We start from the raw sequence: 15,807 nt of genomic DNA, 5'->3' as shown, positions 1-15,807 counted from the left end.
CTTTCCTCACATCCCCCAGCCCATCTCTGAATAATCTCTGATTGTCTCCCTTGTTAAACTCCTGAGGTGCCCAACAGGGAGGGCTCATCCCATCAGCCTGCTCTGCCTGATGTTTAGGTGTGCTGTGCCCCTGTGCACACCCCAGTGCCAAGGAGCTGTGCTGGGTGGCCCCTGAGGCTGCCCTGATGTCCCCACAGCCAGGGCACTACAGGGAAGGGGATGCCAGGGAAAAGGTGTTGCTGCTGGCTTTGCCAGTGGAAAGCTGAGTATCTCAGAAGAGCCCACCCAGGAATAAAAGGGAAGGCTGAAAATGGAGTTAATAGAACACAGCACTTGTGTCTGGTATACACAAAGTCCTTTATCCTCCAATAATCTCCCTGAAAAGTGAAACTCAGGTTGCACATACAGTTTTGCAAGTTATCCATTATTGTCTAACAGTCTCTTCTATTTCAGCTGTCTAATATGGCACTAAAGATTTATTTGCTATCTGAAAGCTGGAATCTTTTGGAGACCCAGTAGGACTCTGTTTCCATTATGGCTGGGGAAAAAAAACCCTTCTCTTCATTTCACCTGCTGAGTTTCATGCTTCTCTGCTTCCAGGTTGTATTCACTGCAGTATCATAAGAAAACACTGCTTCTGGCTACACAACACAGCAGGAAAAAATAAAAAGCAATGACTCTTCCATCATGGTTTGAAGATTTGACCAGTGCAAGGGTTTTAAGGAAATTATGAAATTATTGCTGGGGTAGGGAGGTACCCAAGCACATTCAAACACCTGGACTTTGTACTACCCATGATGAATTTTGCACTTCACACCAATGAAGTCCAATGAAGCGGGAGGAGCCCTTCTTGCTCCTGTCCAAGGTAGCCTGGACACCTTGTGCAAGAAGCCATTTATAGCTGTCATTAGAACCATAGAATCATAGAATCAGAATTTTCATGGTTGGAAGAGACCTTTAAGATGGTCTAGTTCCAACCCCCCTACCACAGACACCTCCCACTAGATCAGTGGGCAAGTATGCAGAAATTAGGTTAAATTGGTGGCAGGATTAGCAGGAAAGTATGCTGAAACTGATGCCATAGATCTGCAGCAGGATTTTGGAATCACAAGCCTTGTGCCTTTTGGAAGGATTTAAAATCCTGCTTTAGGTACCCAGACTCTCTTGCCCTGTATGGGAAAGGTAAGGTAACCCAGAGAAAAAGTACAGAAAGAAAGGGATACAGGCTCGTGATTTGGGGTTCCAGAAGGTAGGTACACCTAGTGTTCCCACCTTCTTCCCCTGGCTGCCCTCCTGCCTGGCTCACTTGGCTCCTGAAGAAAGACATTTTTCTGACCAGAGGGACTGGGGAGGAGGCTGCATCCTGCCAGGCAGTGCAAGCTCACCACATCCATTCTGAAGGGGCAGCCAGGAGCTGAAGTGGCTGCTTTGGGGTGCTCCAGCTGGGTACTGTGCTGTTTTCAACAGGCATGGAGGGACCTTCCTCCAACATCTTTTTTGAAAAGAGTTGACCAAAGAAAAGAAACAACTACATGCTCTGGTTCAGAGAGGATTAATCTCTTTGTGGGCAGAGGCTGGCAGCAGTCAGGTTTGTGCTGTTTAAAATGTGCTTTAAGCAAGCAGGTCAGGATGACAGCCTCAGGTGCCAGAGGTGCCAGGGAGAAAGTTGAGTTCATGCAAATCCTTTGAATTCCCAGTACAGACGTCTCACTGGTTGGACAAAAAGTAGGAATGAGTGTACAGGTCCACATGGTCAGAGGTCAGGTGAATCCTAGGCACAACAAATGATCTGGCATAGTTGAGGGGTGCCCTCAGTGTACCATTGCAGCAGTGGAAAACCCCTCTCCTGTTGTGTGACCCCAGATGCCAAGCATGCCAGATGCCAGAGACACAAGAGTGAGGCCAGGGTGGCAGATGCACTGGAAAAGGAAAGGCAGAGATTAATCTGCACTGGTGTGCGTGGGTATCCAGTTAGGAACTAAGTTCAAACGGCTTCACTGATAGCATCAGGGGTTTTAAGTAGTTTTTCCTTTTAAGAAATTAAACTTCTGATACTTCAGGAACTTTAATATTATAACACATAAAGTGCCTTTGAATACATTTTCGATCAAGCCACAGCCATGCAGTGGTTACATGACTAAAATTGGAATTAGGAGAGATTCAGGAACCTCCATCCCTCTGTAGCTATTTTATACTGTTCTGAAGTTTTCACACCTCTTGGGAGTAATTAAAGGTGACACAAGAAACAGACCTGAATTTTCTGACTTGAAGCCAGATTAAGGATTCATATGAGCACTTTAGGGATGAAATGTGATACTTAAAATATATGGCATGTAAAGTCACGCTGTTATTCACATTTGCTTGAACTTGAAAGCTTTTCAACTCTTAATTTATGTCTTTTCTATTATTTTATTTTATATTTATTTTTCTGTTATTTCATTTCATTTTTTATGTTGCTGCTGTAGCGTGTTTTGCATTCACCATATTATTCTCTGGCAAAAGGATGTGAATGAACTGTGATTCAGCAAGTCAGCAGCACTGCAAGGACTTCAGGGTCAAAGCAATCAGCTGCTATAGATACAAAAGCATTACACTAAAATAGCATTGCAGCATCCACAGGAGGCACAAAAAATCAATTTCTCTTTAGAAACCACAGAAATAATGATGATGTATTTTTACAGTAGAAGGGAGAACGCAATTTTATGATGATGTCAGGTCTTTTAGGTACTTGGTGATGTAATTCGCATATGTGCTCTGGATGGAAAAAGAGCAACCAGCATCACAGTTTTCACCAAGGAAGGCTGGATCTGCAGATTCATTTTAAACAGATGCCAGTCAGGAGTCTGGATTTATAGTGGAATGTCATTTAACCACAAAGAACACACTGATCTGAAAAACTGGAAAAAAAATTGTCTCTCATGGGAACTCAGTTTCTTGTGCAATCTGCATTTTCTTGCTCTGCTTTCCTTAAAATGCAACAAAGGAAACCCAAAAGCAATTTACAATTTTGGCTCAGAACCAGAAAACTCTGAGGCAAAGGAAACTGCCCAGCTTGAGATTCTGTTGGGTTTTTTATTTTGTTTTCTTTTGTTTTTTCCAAAGTGACGTATTTTGAAAATGGAAAGTATTTCCCCAACAGGTTTGGCTTGGCCTTGGAATGAAGGCTCTTGTCAGTTCCTCATACATCTGACCTCATATGTTCACCTCTATTCATCAGGCAATTACTTCTCATCCCCATGCAGTCCACCCCTGTGGTGCAGCATACGAGTACTCACTGATTCCCTGTGCTTCAGAGCCTGTCTGAATTAACTTCAGCTCTGAGGGCCAGGGATGAAGGGGACTGTGAACAGAGGATGACTCCTTTTCTCTTCCATCTTTTTGCAGGAGAAAGTAGGTCAGGATGGCCTTCAAATAATCTTTCCTTTGAGAGATGGTATGTCAATCCTGAGCAGCAAAATCACTGCACAGTCAGCAAGCCAAGGCAGGTAAGCTGTTCAGTTCAGGAGCTGGGCAAGATGTTCCTGACGTGTTTACTTGTTTGCTGGTGAAATAAAACACAAGACGATGGGTAGGGAATGTAATGGCCAAATCACATCAGCACTTCCCTTCTGAGTTTACATCGTCAACATCATTCAGTCAGACCCTAATTACATACAGCCAGGTGGCATGCTCTTTCTTTAGTATATTAATCATAAGTCTATCTCCGTAAAGTTTAGGCTACAAAAGGCATTTGACCATGTACCAAAATGGAAAAGAAACATTTGCATCCCAAGGTAGTATTTTAAAAGTGATTACTATAAACACATAAGATTCAGCCCAGCTACTGGTTGCCATATAAAAACTGGAAACCCAAAGCTTTTTCCTCTTTAAAATTACCAAAGCACATTTATATAACCAAGAAAAGGTCCTTTTAAAGACAAAATATAATTTTTCCCCCACTTTTCCACTTGGAGAATATTCTCAGTGACTTGATGAGAGTGTGGAAATTTCTGAATTATGAAACTTCTTTGAAAATAATAAAGTTGATAAAAATTTTGGTATAAACAATATTTATTTTTAAACTGCTCTAAGCTCTATGATAATTTTTGCAGAAATAACAGAGAATTCCAAATTTTTTGTTAGAGACAGACAAAAAGTCCATTCTTGTTCGTTGTCTTCAGGACAAAGGTCAAAAGAAATAGCACTTAATCTGTCAAATAATGACCGGTGTGACTTCTGATGATTCAATGAAATAATATATGCATTGATTTTGGATTTTCAGTTCACATAGGATGTTATATATTTGTTTATGCAAGCAAAAAACCACCCTCTAGTATAGAACAGATAATTAAAGCCCTGTTTAAAAAATACATGCAGATACTCTTCACTTTCTAATCAGAAGACTGTTTTCATTTTCCTAGGCCACCATTTTGAGCACCCTTCCCCCCAGGTTATCAGTTACCATTAAAAACATTTTACACAGAGGGTGGCCCCACTAGGGAAAAGACTCCTGCCTCAGCCTGTCCTCATCCCAAAGTGCCCACTGCTTGGGATGGTCTGCACCACTCATGCTGACCAAAGCTGAGCCCTTCAAAACAAGATGAAAAGTCACCACTTGTAGAGGGACAGAAGATGGGAGGTGCGCTGCACAAGGTTTTCAGAGCTGTTTTCAGGAAAGCCAGAAGCTGGCTGCCAGAAGTGATACATGGAAAAAAAAAAACGCAACAAAAACCCACCTCAAAGCAAGAGAAAAAAGTGAACTGCAAGGAAGCTGTTGCATTGAGACCTCTGAGGACTCCAGCTAGGTCTCTTTCATGAGAATTATTGAATGAGAAATATTTGCTCTTCTGCAACTTATGCTGGCATAGATTATTCTTTTTCTAGACATTCCTCAGGAATTTATACATGCACAAGTTCCTATTCATGTCTGGTCACTCCTTAGGTCATAGATCCCTGCGGGCACACAGGTTTTGGTAGTCTTCTGAGCTCAAAGGCCCTGGCAGAAACTTCGTGCAAATGAGCTGTGCAAGCCTGGTTGCTTGTTTTAGGCAGGAATATTTCCTTCTATTGGTTTTGAAATCAGAGAGACAGAATTTGTTCAGGGAAATCCAGAAATTCTCAGTTTTTGTGGACATTTTAGGCATTTTCTTCTGAGAATAGGACAGGTCTGCTTGAGGAGCTGTTTCTTTTATTTCCCCTCCTAGATGAGGCAGTTCTGTGCTCAGGCCTTAAACTTTGCACTTAAAAACTTACTCATCATAAAATAAAGATATTGACTGAGGAAAAATTCTTCCTGTTTCTAATTTTATTTTGCTGCTAGCAGCATATGTTTGAGGAGAGCAAATAACTTCCAGAGACCTGCCTTGCTGTAGAACTTGTTATTGGTGAATCAACAGGGAAAGGTAGAGAGCAAACTGCTCAGCCCTGCCTGGTGGCCCCTCCCAAACCATTTCGGAGAAAAAAGCTGCTACCAAGCTGCTGACCATCACTGCAGGATTACAACAGAGGCACACGTGGAAAGAAATAGTTCCCGTAGCAGCTCATTTTAAGAATAGCTTCAGCTCCACTTGGGAGTTAGGCAGCTGGTGGCCAGAGCCCTGGAGCTGAGGAGTCCTTGGTGAAAAACACAGTTGAGATACCGTGTCCTGCTTCTGCGTTGCCTCAGCTGTAATTTCCTAGTAGTTTGAAGGTGCAGTTCCACGTAGCTGTAATTTGACCTCAGGGTGACAAAGATCAATAAACATACTAAGGTCTTTAGCAGGAGACAAGGACAAATCCTGCCTGCCAAACACAAAGACCTTGGCAGTTCTCTGAAGTTCATTATATTTAGTAACTTGCTTACTACATTGGATTTGCTGTGCATGGTGCAAACAAGGATTTTGAACTGTTGGGAGTTTCTTCCATGATGATCCTCTGATGCTTTCAAGGACATGGTGTTTAGGGATCGTATTATTGTATTCCAGGGTTTTCTGCCACACACCATAAAGAAGCAAATAGAAAAATCAAAATAAAACGTAATTTTCTCCCAGAAAGTTGTATGACTGTTCAGAGGTATGCATCTATCTGTTGTTTCCCCATGTATAAAATATTCGGGATGATAATTCTTAAAAAAATAGCTAGCATGCAAGCACTTTTTTCCAGAATATTTGCAGATGTCTTTTCAGTACAAGAAAAAGTATTTTTATGCTGTAATGGCTTCAGAAAAGACTTATCTGTTGACAGGTTTTTAGTTCTGCCACTTGAAAATAGCCAAATAGGTTTTTAATTTTTTTTTTAATACCTTTCTGTCCTGAGAATATATGCTATACTTTTGCTAGCAGTGTAGTTTTAAGGCCAAGATATAAATTCTCTTGCAGACCTGCCTACCCAGCACAGCTGTGATTAGTTTGATTCCAACCTTGGACTGACTCTTCAGCTCCATTTGCATTCATAACAACCCATGGAGCATATACTGCCTTTCCAGTTACACAGGGAGAAAAGGGACAGTGGTTTACAAGACTCTGATGCCCCATTTAGAAGCAACACAGTCAGTTTACAGCTTGATGCTCTGTAATGGATCCTGTCACCAGCAGCTCTATTTTTCTTTGACAAAAGAGATGCCACCGCTGTACTGAGCTGAGCTGCATAGGCTGGGGAAAATTCTGGTCCAAACAGGCAGCTATAGGGACTGGGAGCCCCAGGAGCAAGAGGTAAGGGATTATAAGAAGTGGCAAATTTCAAGGAGAGGGAGGATACAGAAGTTCAAGTTGTGTGTGTATCTGAAACTTATGTAAAAGTCTGATGAACTTACTGTCTTGCCACACTGGGACATCGTGTCTTTTCCTAAATCACTTCAGACAAAACAAAACATTTCTGTTAGGTGATTACATAAAAATGTTGGCCCCCAAATCAATGAAGGGATGAATACAGTCCTATCTGGGGCCTGAGGATATTAGAGAGGGGCCAGGGGGATTTTTCTTTCTCATGCGATCTCATGGCTGTTTATTTACTATTCTTAAAAGTCACTACCTAGCTGTCTATTAAAAGCAAAAGCTCCAACATGCCATTATATGGATTGTTTTAGGATAACCTGCTGGATACATAACTGTACTGAAGTAAGCATGAATGCTTCTGCTTCTTTTGTGGTATTTAACCCTTTCTGATAGAGTTCTTTCACTTAAAACCCAAGACAGAAAGAGCACTTTGGGCATTCCATGGATGAAGCAGGGAGTATAGGAATTCAGCTGCTACATTAATGGCTATTGCATTACTTTATACAAAATATTTGCAGGTAAAAAGGCTGGATTGAAGGCCACCTGCATTTGATTGTTCTGTCTTCATGTTTCTTATTCTTCAGACATCAAATGATTCCAATGAGAAGTTTCCCCTAGTGCAGAGATCTGAAATATTGTATGGAAGTCTCAAGCAGGCACTTGACTTGAGTGTTAGCTTATTCTGTGCCAATATGTCTTTAATAAATGGGCTTCATCTGCTGCCTCCATGGGAATTCATACTGCTCAGAAGAGGAGGGATCCTTATACTCAGGGAAATAGTCAGCTTACTGTACTTTCAGTTTTCCTGCTAAGATGTTGTGAGCATGGGGCATGAGATGACACCTTACCAAAGGCTTGGGTTATCTTTGAGAATATAAAATGAACATTATCCACAATTCAGTAGATTCTTTATGGGTAATTTGCCACCTACACATACATTATTAAAGCTCTTGATGCACCTGAGTGCTCATCTCTAAATCACAGCAGTAATATGAAATCCCACAAAGTTATTATTACACAATTTTTCTTGCAAAGATGCTATTTTACTGCTATAATAACTTCCCTCTAGGAGATTCCAGAAGAAAATTTCAACTCCATTACTAATGATTTATAAAGTCAACCCTGTGCACATACCTTGAGCTTTCCAGTGACCTGCTGAAGCACAATTAATGGAAGCTGTAATAAGGAATGTTGGTTTCCCTCTTGCAAAGAAAACTTTGCAGGTAGGGTATATTTGGAAGTTTCATACAAAGTATAATGCCAGCATGTCCTTGCTTTGTTAGGGAAGGAAACAGGAAGGGGTAAAAAATTTAAAATAAAAAAAAAAAAATAAAAAAAAAAAACGGGTATAAATAATTAAAGTAGATGAAAATGGAGAAGAACAAGAACATATTGAAATAAGAACAGTTACAGGGAACCTGACTGTTTGGGTATTTTGGTTGGGTTTTTTTCTTTTTTTCTTTTTTTTCTTTTTTTTTTTTTTGGTTTGGTTTGGTTTGGTTGGGTTGGGTTTTTGATTTTTGCTTATCTAAACTTTCTGGCTTTGCTTTTAAAAATCTCATTACTCCAGAGGCCAACCAAGCTAAGGCATTAATGGGAGAAAAAGCTTCAGACTTTATTCTTGTGCTGGAAACCACATGAACCAAACCCCAGGAACAAAGGCCAAACCCCCTGAACAGGAGTAGAGAACTCTCTCTACCATTGCTTGGAGGACCTGGGTTTCAATCTGCATGTGCAGATGGAGTTCCTTGGCCAAAGTCCCTCCTAATGAGATTACATCTGGCAATAGAATCATATTCTTTAAGGACAAGGAGCATAGAGTGGAATTCAATAAAAATTCCACTGAGTATGGTATTCTCCTTCATTTCCTCTTCCACTTTGCTTTCATGCAAAATCACCCCTTCTGGCTACCAACCACAACAAAACCTGTCTGGAGAGGATAAGGCTTATGTACAATGCCTTCTTACAATAAAACTGGCTAGCCTAAAAAATAAAGTGTCCCACAAAGCTGTTCATTTACTTAACAGACTTGTCTTTGTTGCTTCAACCTTGTTGTACCAAAAGAATTTCTACTGTTTTAATTCTGTAACATGGGAATGCTACTAAACTCATGTGCAGTGTACGGTGAGATCTAAAAACCTTTGACATGTTGCATCTCTCACTCTTTAGTATTACAACCTTTTAGGTTAAGTCTGGTATTATAATTATTCAGAGTAAGAAATGTGTTGTTGACTGCTGTTAAACTCTTTCTGTAGTGGATTCCCTCTATGACAGTAAGCTTACATTTATGGAAAATAAATTACTTCATTTATACCCTTCATAGTACCTTTGTTTTTCTTTGGATTAGCAGAAACAGTATTTAAGGCAAATTTTTCTCACTTGTTTTTGCAGGAGGTCCCAGGAGCTCAGACTTTACAGTCTTACTTTTGTCCTTGGATATGTATCCTCATGTTTGCACCTTGAGAATGAAGCATAAATATTTTGGTGGCTCTGCTAAAGCCCTAATTTAGCTTTCCTGCTGGGATTTTACAGCCAGAAAATACCTATCTCTGTTGTCTTTTTGCTTTTGAAATATTTTGTGTACTTGAGTTGTACTATCTTTTGTTTAGGGTTTAGTTTTGTGTTGTTTTGTCTTGAAGTAGTTCAAGGACTGAGGAGGGAAGGTCAGAGTGTTAGACTTTAAAAAATACATGAAAGAAGCACTTGCAGAAATACAATCCAAAGTCAGGACATCTTGGATATTTGGAGAGAATGTATGAGTTCATTTTGTGAGGGACCTGAACTGTAATTATTAAAGCAGTGTCCTAATAACCAAGTAGGTGATAAATTTATGTTCTGGGGAAAGAGTCAGCTGCTTGCAGCTGGGGTTATGATACTACTTGCAGGTGTGAGCACACCTGGTCTCATTTGTATGTTTGCTGATTCCATATATGCATCCCTATGTGGATCTATGCTCCCACCCAGCAGGCTTCATTTAGATCCCTTGTACATGTGGGATGTGTCCTCTGTTTAGTGTACCACCTTTTTTCTCTTTTTTAATTGTAACTTGTTTCTTACACTACTCTTAGCTTCCAAACTTAATGTAAGGTTATAAGCTAGTGTAAAAAGCTACATGCTTTGGACAGTCATGTGCTACGATTTATACTGAGAAATGGTTCACACAGCTTCAACTTCTACAGTTTTCTGTGAAGCAGATTGCCTGGTTTTGTATGAACACATGAACAGATGGAGAGAGCTGTAAAGCTGTCATCTTGTATGGTACTGTTTTGGTTGCTAATACATAGTGACCTTTGACATATACATATATATAGTTAGCTTCCTCTGCAACAGTTGGATATGTATACGTGTATGTGTTTTGACATCAGCACTTATACAAATATTTATGTATGCAAACATAGATGAGTAAGTATTGCATATGTGTTTCAAAAGAAAGAGGGAAAAATAGGTGAACCATGAGTGTTTAGTCACACCAAGTATTTTAAACAGCACACTAACATGTGTACATGCAATGCATAAGTATATAGTTCCTTAAAAACTACTAGTTGGCTCACTAGTAGGCAAAACTACAGGACTTATCTGTGGGAAATGAATGCACATAACATTACAGTAGTAACAGCTGACAACTTAATATACTGTAGGCGTACAACTCACTGAAAGCCTGTTTAAATGAAAACTCCCCTTTTGCACAGAGAGATAAGTTCTTCTGCAAGTCACATATTGTATCTCATTCCCAAGAATATTCCCTCCTGCCTTTTACATGATTATAGCATCCAAAACAGTAAATAAAAAGAGAGAGAGAGGAAGAGAATTCAGGAAGCAAAGACATTTACGAGGGAATAAATTAGTTACTGACTAAACATTTTCAGCATTTTGATAAGATGTTTCTTGCGTGCCAAGCAACATTGCTGAGTAGGTGTCAAAAGTCCAAGCAGATTCAATCTAAAGATAACCTCAAAGAACATTCCCTGCCAGCATTTTGTTGATTTTAGCAGTTCAATATGTTTCAAAACATGAGATGAGCTTTCATTACACAGTGTATCATGCTGCAAGAACCTGCAGTGACCTGACTTGAATTTTTCACCCACGCAGGAACAATTTTGCCATTAGCCAGGCTGCATGGGGGCTGGGGGTGCAAAGTTCCTTCTACTCAGAGGCTGAAAAACATGGCGAACCGGCGTGGAAGATGAAAAATCTAAACATATTTCTAGCAAAAATGGGGCATCACAATTAAATAAGAGGTAAATAGACAGAGTCTGATGAAATCTGACTGCTGGGGATGCACTTTCTCAAAGCATGTGTCCAAGGAAAATGGATCTTATCCCCTGTGGCGCAACAATACTTATTTTGTCCAAGTGACATTAAGGAGGACACAGGTGCCTATGTTGCATATCTTCTGAGGGAGATTAATCTCTCTTTAAAAGATTAATCTCTCTTTAAAATGCCCTTTATTTTGTTCCAGAAACCAGTCCAATGACAGAGGCTCATGGCTTTGAAAAATTTTTTAATTGCCAGCACTACAGCCCCTGGTACCTCTACCTTTGAAAAGAAGCCATTTGTACCCACATGGTCATATTTGGAAGGTCCATTCATGTCTTACCAAGATAACTGCAGATGGAGGAAACAATTGTCCTGAAGCCACCACTGCCACAGAAAAGCCTCCTGACTGCAAACTTGTGGTGTGTGCACCCCCAAAGCCCTTCAGTCTCCAGGAATGGGCAGAGTTAAAATAAGATTTCTTAGCATAATGCTAGAGTTCACCAAGCAAAGGTGCATATAATAGAGACAGGAAGATAATATGTGGCAGCTGTGTATAAGGCATTGTGAGGGGGGGTCAAGGGGAAACAGTCTGTTCACTCAAAATAGATTTTTTTTGTGGCTAAATTGTACCCACAAATGTTTTATAATGAAGGAAATTAATATATATGTTATTACAGTATGGTATATTACATGTAAGCAATCAAACTAAAAGAATGCAATTCTTTAGTCTGATTTTCACCTATTTAAAAGCTACCTGTTAAAGCATGAGTGCCTGCTAACATCAGTGACAATCTTTGCTGATTCTTCATGAAAACACCATTTTTTCCCAGACAGGACAAACTATCTAACACTGGAACAATAAAATATTCATACATTGTTTATACTTTAACTTTATGCCTATAAGTCTTTTGTTTTAAACCAGATGTACCAAGAGAAGCACAAGAAATTTACAGATGAGACCACAGTAATCCACACCCTTTAGAACACAGGCTAAAAAAAGTAGAGCTGAAGACAGGTTTTACTTATGAACTTCAAAATCATGCTAGGTGATTTTTCTGTCCACACAAGCATAGTATGATTCAGTTTTATCTGAGTTTTTTTGGTTTGTTTGTTTGTTTTGTTTTGTTTTTTTAGTTTGTTTTTTTTTGTTTGTTTGGCTGGTTGGCTTTTTTAATGGTGTGAGGTCTGAAATATCCAGAAAGCAGAGAAAAGAAACTCAAAAAGATCATTTTGCTTTCAAGCAGGGTGTAAAGTCAATATAATTAATAATACACCAAAGAATGGCTCTTCTTGCACAGGCTATTCTTGCAGCTAAATACTAAGAAAATAATTCCTTCATTGTACAGGATTAAATTTGAAGTGATTGTTGTTTCCTACTTGTATTTTGTCATTTGGTTGTCTGAGAGCATCTCTGTTGCTAAGTGTATATAGTGCTCAACAGAGCAGAGTACTCAATCTGACATGGGGTCTCTGGGCACTACTGGAATAATATGTAAAAAGATACTTCACGATTACTCTTTGGAGACCTGGAATTAAGTCTTCTGTTTAGTTGCAATTGTTACATTGACAGCAGAGTTTGAGGTTATGAATGTTAGTTTGTGGTTAATGGGGCTCTAGAGATCCGGGGTTCAGCTCTTAGCTCAAGCACAGACTTCAGCTGTTCAATTAATCTCCTTGTGCCTCAGTCCCTAATCTGTAAAACTCAGATAATAGCATATTTTTTTCCCTGTCCTTTGTGTCTCTGTTTAGTTTATAAGCTCTCCAGGGCAGTCACAGTCTCTTTCTTTCAGATCAGTCTAGCTTCCAGTACAATTAGGCTCTGATCTTCCTACACTTCTGCAAAATTTGCTGTATCACAACAATGAATAACTGCAAAATATTTCTCAATCATGATAACTTAAAAAATTTCTTAGCGAAACTCACAATATTTCTTTCCTTTGATCTCTGCACATAGGTCTTGAAAATACTTCTTTTATTCTTTTATTTTATTTCACACAAGTGAAATGTTCTGGGCCACCCTCTTGAAAATACTCTGACTCTTGCAGTGATTCTGGTATGCTTCTTTCCATAAAAAAATGAGATGCTGCAAAATATTAAAGAGGATGACAGACCCTGCTATCTGACAGTGTTATCAGAATGCTGCATTGTCCCATGATCAAGGCAGAGATCATAATTTACTGTTAAGCATTCAAGTAAAAAAAAAAAAAAAAAGCTGTCTTGTGTTCCTTTTTTTGGCAGCAGTTATTCTGTAGAGTGAATGTCCTTTCTCTCTACACATTTTCTTCAGTGAACAATACCAAAAAGAATTTTGAAGGAATGGCACCTTCCTAAGAGAGATTCAGGGTATTCATAGAGTATAAAAATTCATTTACTTCAGAACAAGAGAGGAGACCTTGTGCTATACCACTGAATGTGCACAAGCACTCCTCCTAGCCATGTTTTCTTCTCTTCATCTGAAAATTTTCTTCCTCATATCACAAAAATCAATGAAAAGTGTTATAAATATATTTAATCTCAAATATTATAAAAGTTTTAATCTCTGTTAGGTAATGGGTAGGAACTACACTATGCCAGCACTGAGAAACCATATTCCTCATGTGTTAAAATGTTCATTCCTTTTTTATTTTTCACAGGTTCTTGACTATTTTGCATGATGAGAAAAAAATACATCTTTTGCCAGTTTTGAGTTTGCTGCCTCTCTGTTCATTGAATGCTCCCTTACCACTACACAAGCAGTGATGCTCCATATCTATCACCTCTAGATCTTCCATTATCCTATAGACCTCCACTGTGTCCCCACTTATTATTCTGCTTTCTAGAATCAGCATTTGAAATCTTATAAATTTCTCAGACATCTGCAAGATTTTCTGAGCCTTTGCTCAGTCCTATCACCCACATACAAACTCCTCCAGCTCTGCCACATCCTCTCATGTGGCCAGTACCACATACTGGATTCTGTAGAAGTCTGCTTTAGAGACAGATATCCTAAGAGAATCTATATTAGTCTCTGTCCTATTCTTCATTTCAGCTGCCTTTAAGATGCTTTTAGGGTGTGCAGGTTTTTCTGTGATGATGCCTGGTAATTAAGTTAGTGCAAGAGAGAGGTGCCTACTTCTAAAAATCTTTTTTCTCCCTGCTAGGTGGATGTTCTACACAACTGGAATTTCATCTGCTGTATGAAGATACTCCGGGTACAGTGAGAATTCCTCCCAGAAGAGAAATGCCTCATGGTGTTTGAAGTGTTTGCAAACAGCTCACATTTTGCTGCTTCTGTGCCCAAAAAGAAATTATTTTACAAATCCAGATTTGACTGACAAGGTCTTGGCAGGAGAAGCCTAAGTCAAACATGAGAATAAAAGAAGAATTCTGGACTACTTGAAAGTGTCATGAACTTACACATTTTTAGGTGAAGGCCTCTCCTAAGATATTTCTGCCAACAAGACTTCCCAGGAAAAGGTTTTTTTCTTGATATGTATCAACTACTTTTCAAAGTGAACTTAGTTCTACTGCAAGATGCCAAATCAACAGCTGAGGGGACTGAAGGTCCTTCAGAGGGACCCAGGGACACACATACACCCCTGAGTTGTTCCAGCTCCCATGCACTGGCAATGTATCTCAGTCCAAAGGGAACTTTCTCAGCTGGAAAGAATTAATCTTCTCTAGAGATGGTATTTATATGGCCATAATTACTGAGTTATCTAAATTATTCAGAATCTAGAGTTATATCATCAAAGAAATGTGGGTCACATTGTAGGCACACATGCAGCCCCACATGCAAGCTCTGGAGCCACATGACTATAGCTCTTCCCTTAGCCATGGCTGCTACTGTGGCACCTCACTGGGGAGGACAAACTCCAGAGGTGGGACAGGTGAACCACATGACATTTGAAAAGACCAAGTGCAGAGTCCTGCACCTGGGTTGGAATAATCTGCATTATCAGTACTGGGGCTGGGGGATGAAGTTTTAGAAAGCAGCTCTGCAGAAAAGGGCTCGGGGGTGCTGGTGGATGACAAGCTGGACATGAGCCAACAGAATGCACTTGGAGCCCAGAAGGCCAATTGCAACCTGGGCTGCATCAAAAGAAGCCTGGACAGCAGATTGGGAGAGGTGATTCTGCCACTTTACTCTAAGACCTCACCTGGAGTACTGCATCCAGCTCTGGAGCCCTCAGTACAGGAAGGACATGGACCTGATGGAATGTGTCCAGAGAAGGGCCATGAAAATGATCAGAGGGCTGGAGCACCTCTCTAACTAAGACAGGCTGAGGGAGCTGGGGTTGTTCAGCCTGGAGAAAAGAAGTCTTGGAGTGAACTAATAGTGACTTTCCAGTGTCTGAAGGGGACCTACAGAAAGGCTGTTTGCAAGGCCCTGTAGTGACAGGACAAAGGGCAATGGTTTTTAATCAGAGAGGAGTAGATCAAGACTGGATGTTTGAAAAAAGTTCTTTATCATGAGGGTAGTGGGAGAATGGAACAGGTTGCCCAGCGAGGTAGTTGAGGCCTCATCCCTGGAGATATTCAAGGTGAGGCTTGACAAGGCTCTGAGCAACCTGATCTAGTTGAGGGTGTCCCTGCTTACTGAAGGGGATTTGGAGTAGATAACCTTTAGAGGTCCCTTCAATATTCTACGATTTTATGATTCTATGACATATGGGAATGTGTGGTTTTGCTCCAGAGGACATGCATCAGTTGTTGAGTATATACATGGCCAATACACAGCTTCTCGTTCTCCTGCCCAGCTACACAGCTTTATCCAAGCTGGTATTTGGATTGCAGCATATTGGATATCTGTCTGGCTTGCCTGCTGTAATTGCCAAGT

This window comes from Calypte anna, chromosome 3 (assembly GCF_003957555.1).
Source record: "Calypte anna isolate BGI_N300 chromosome 3, bCalAnn1_v1.p, whole genome shotgun sequence".
Classification (NCBI taxonomy): Eukaryota; Metazoa; Chordata; class Aves; order Apodiformes; family Trochilidae; genus Calypte; species Calypte anna.
The sequence above is the reverse complement of the archived record's forward strand: the minus strand, read 5'-3'. Positions refer to the sequence as shown.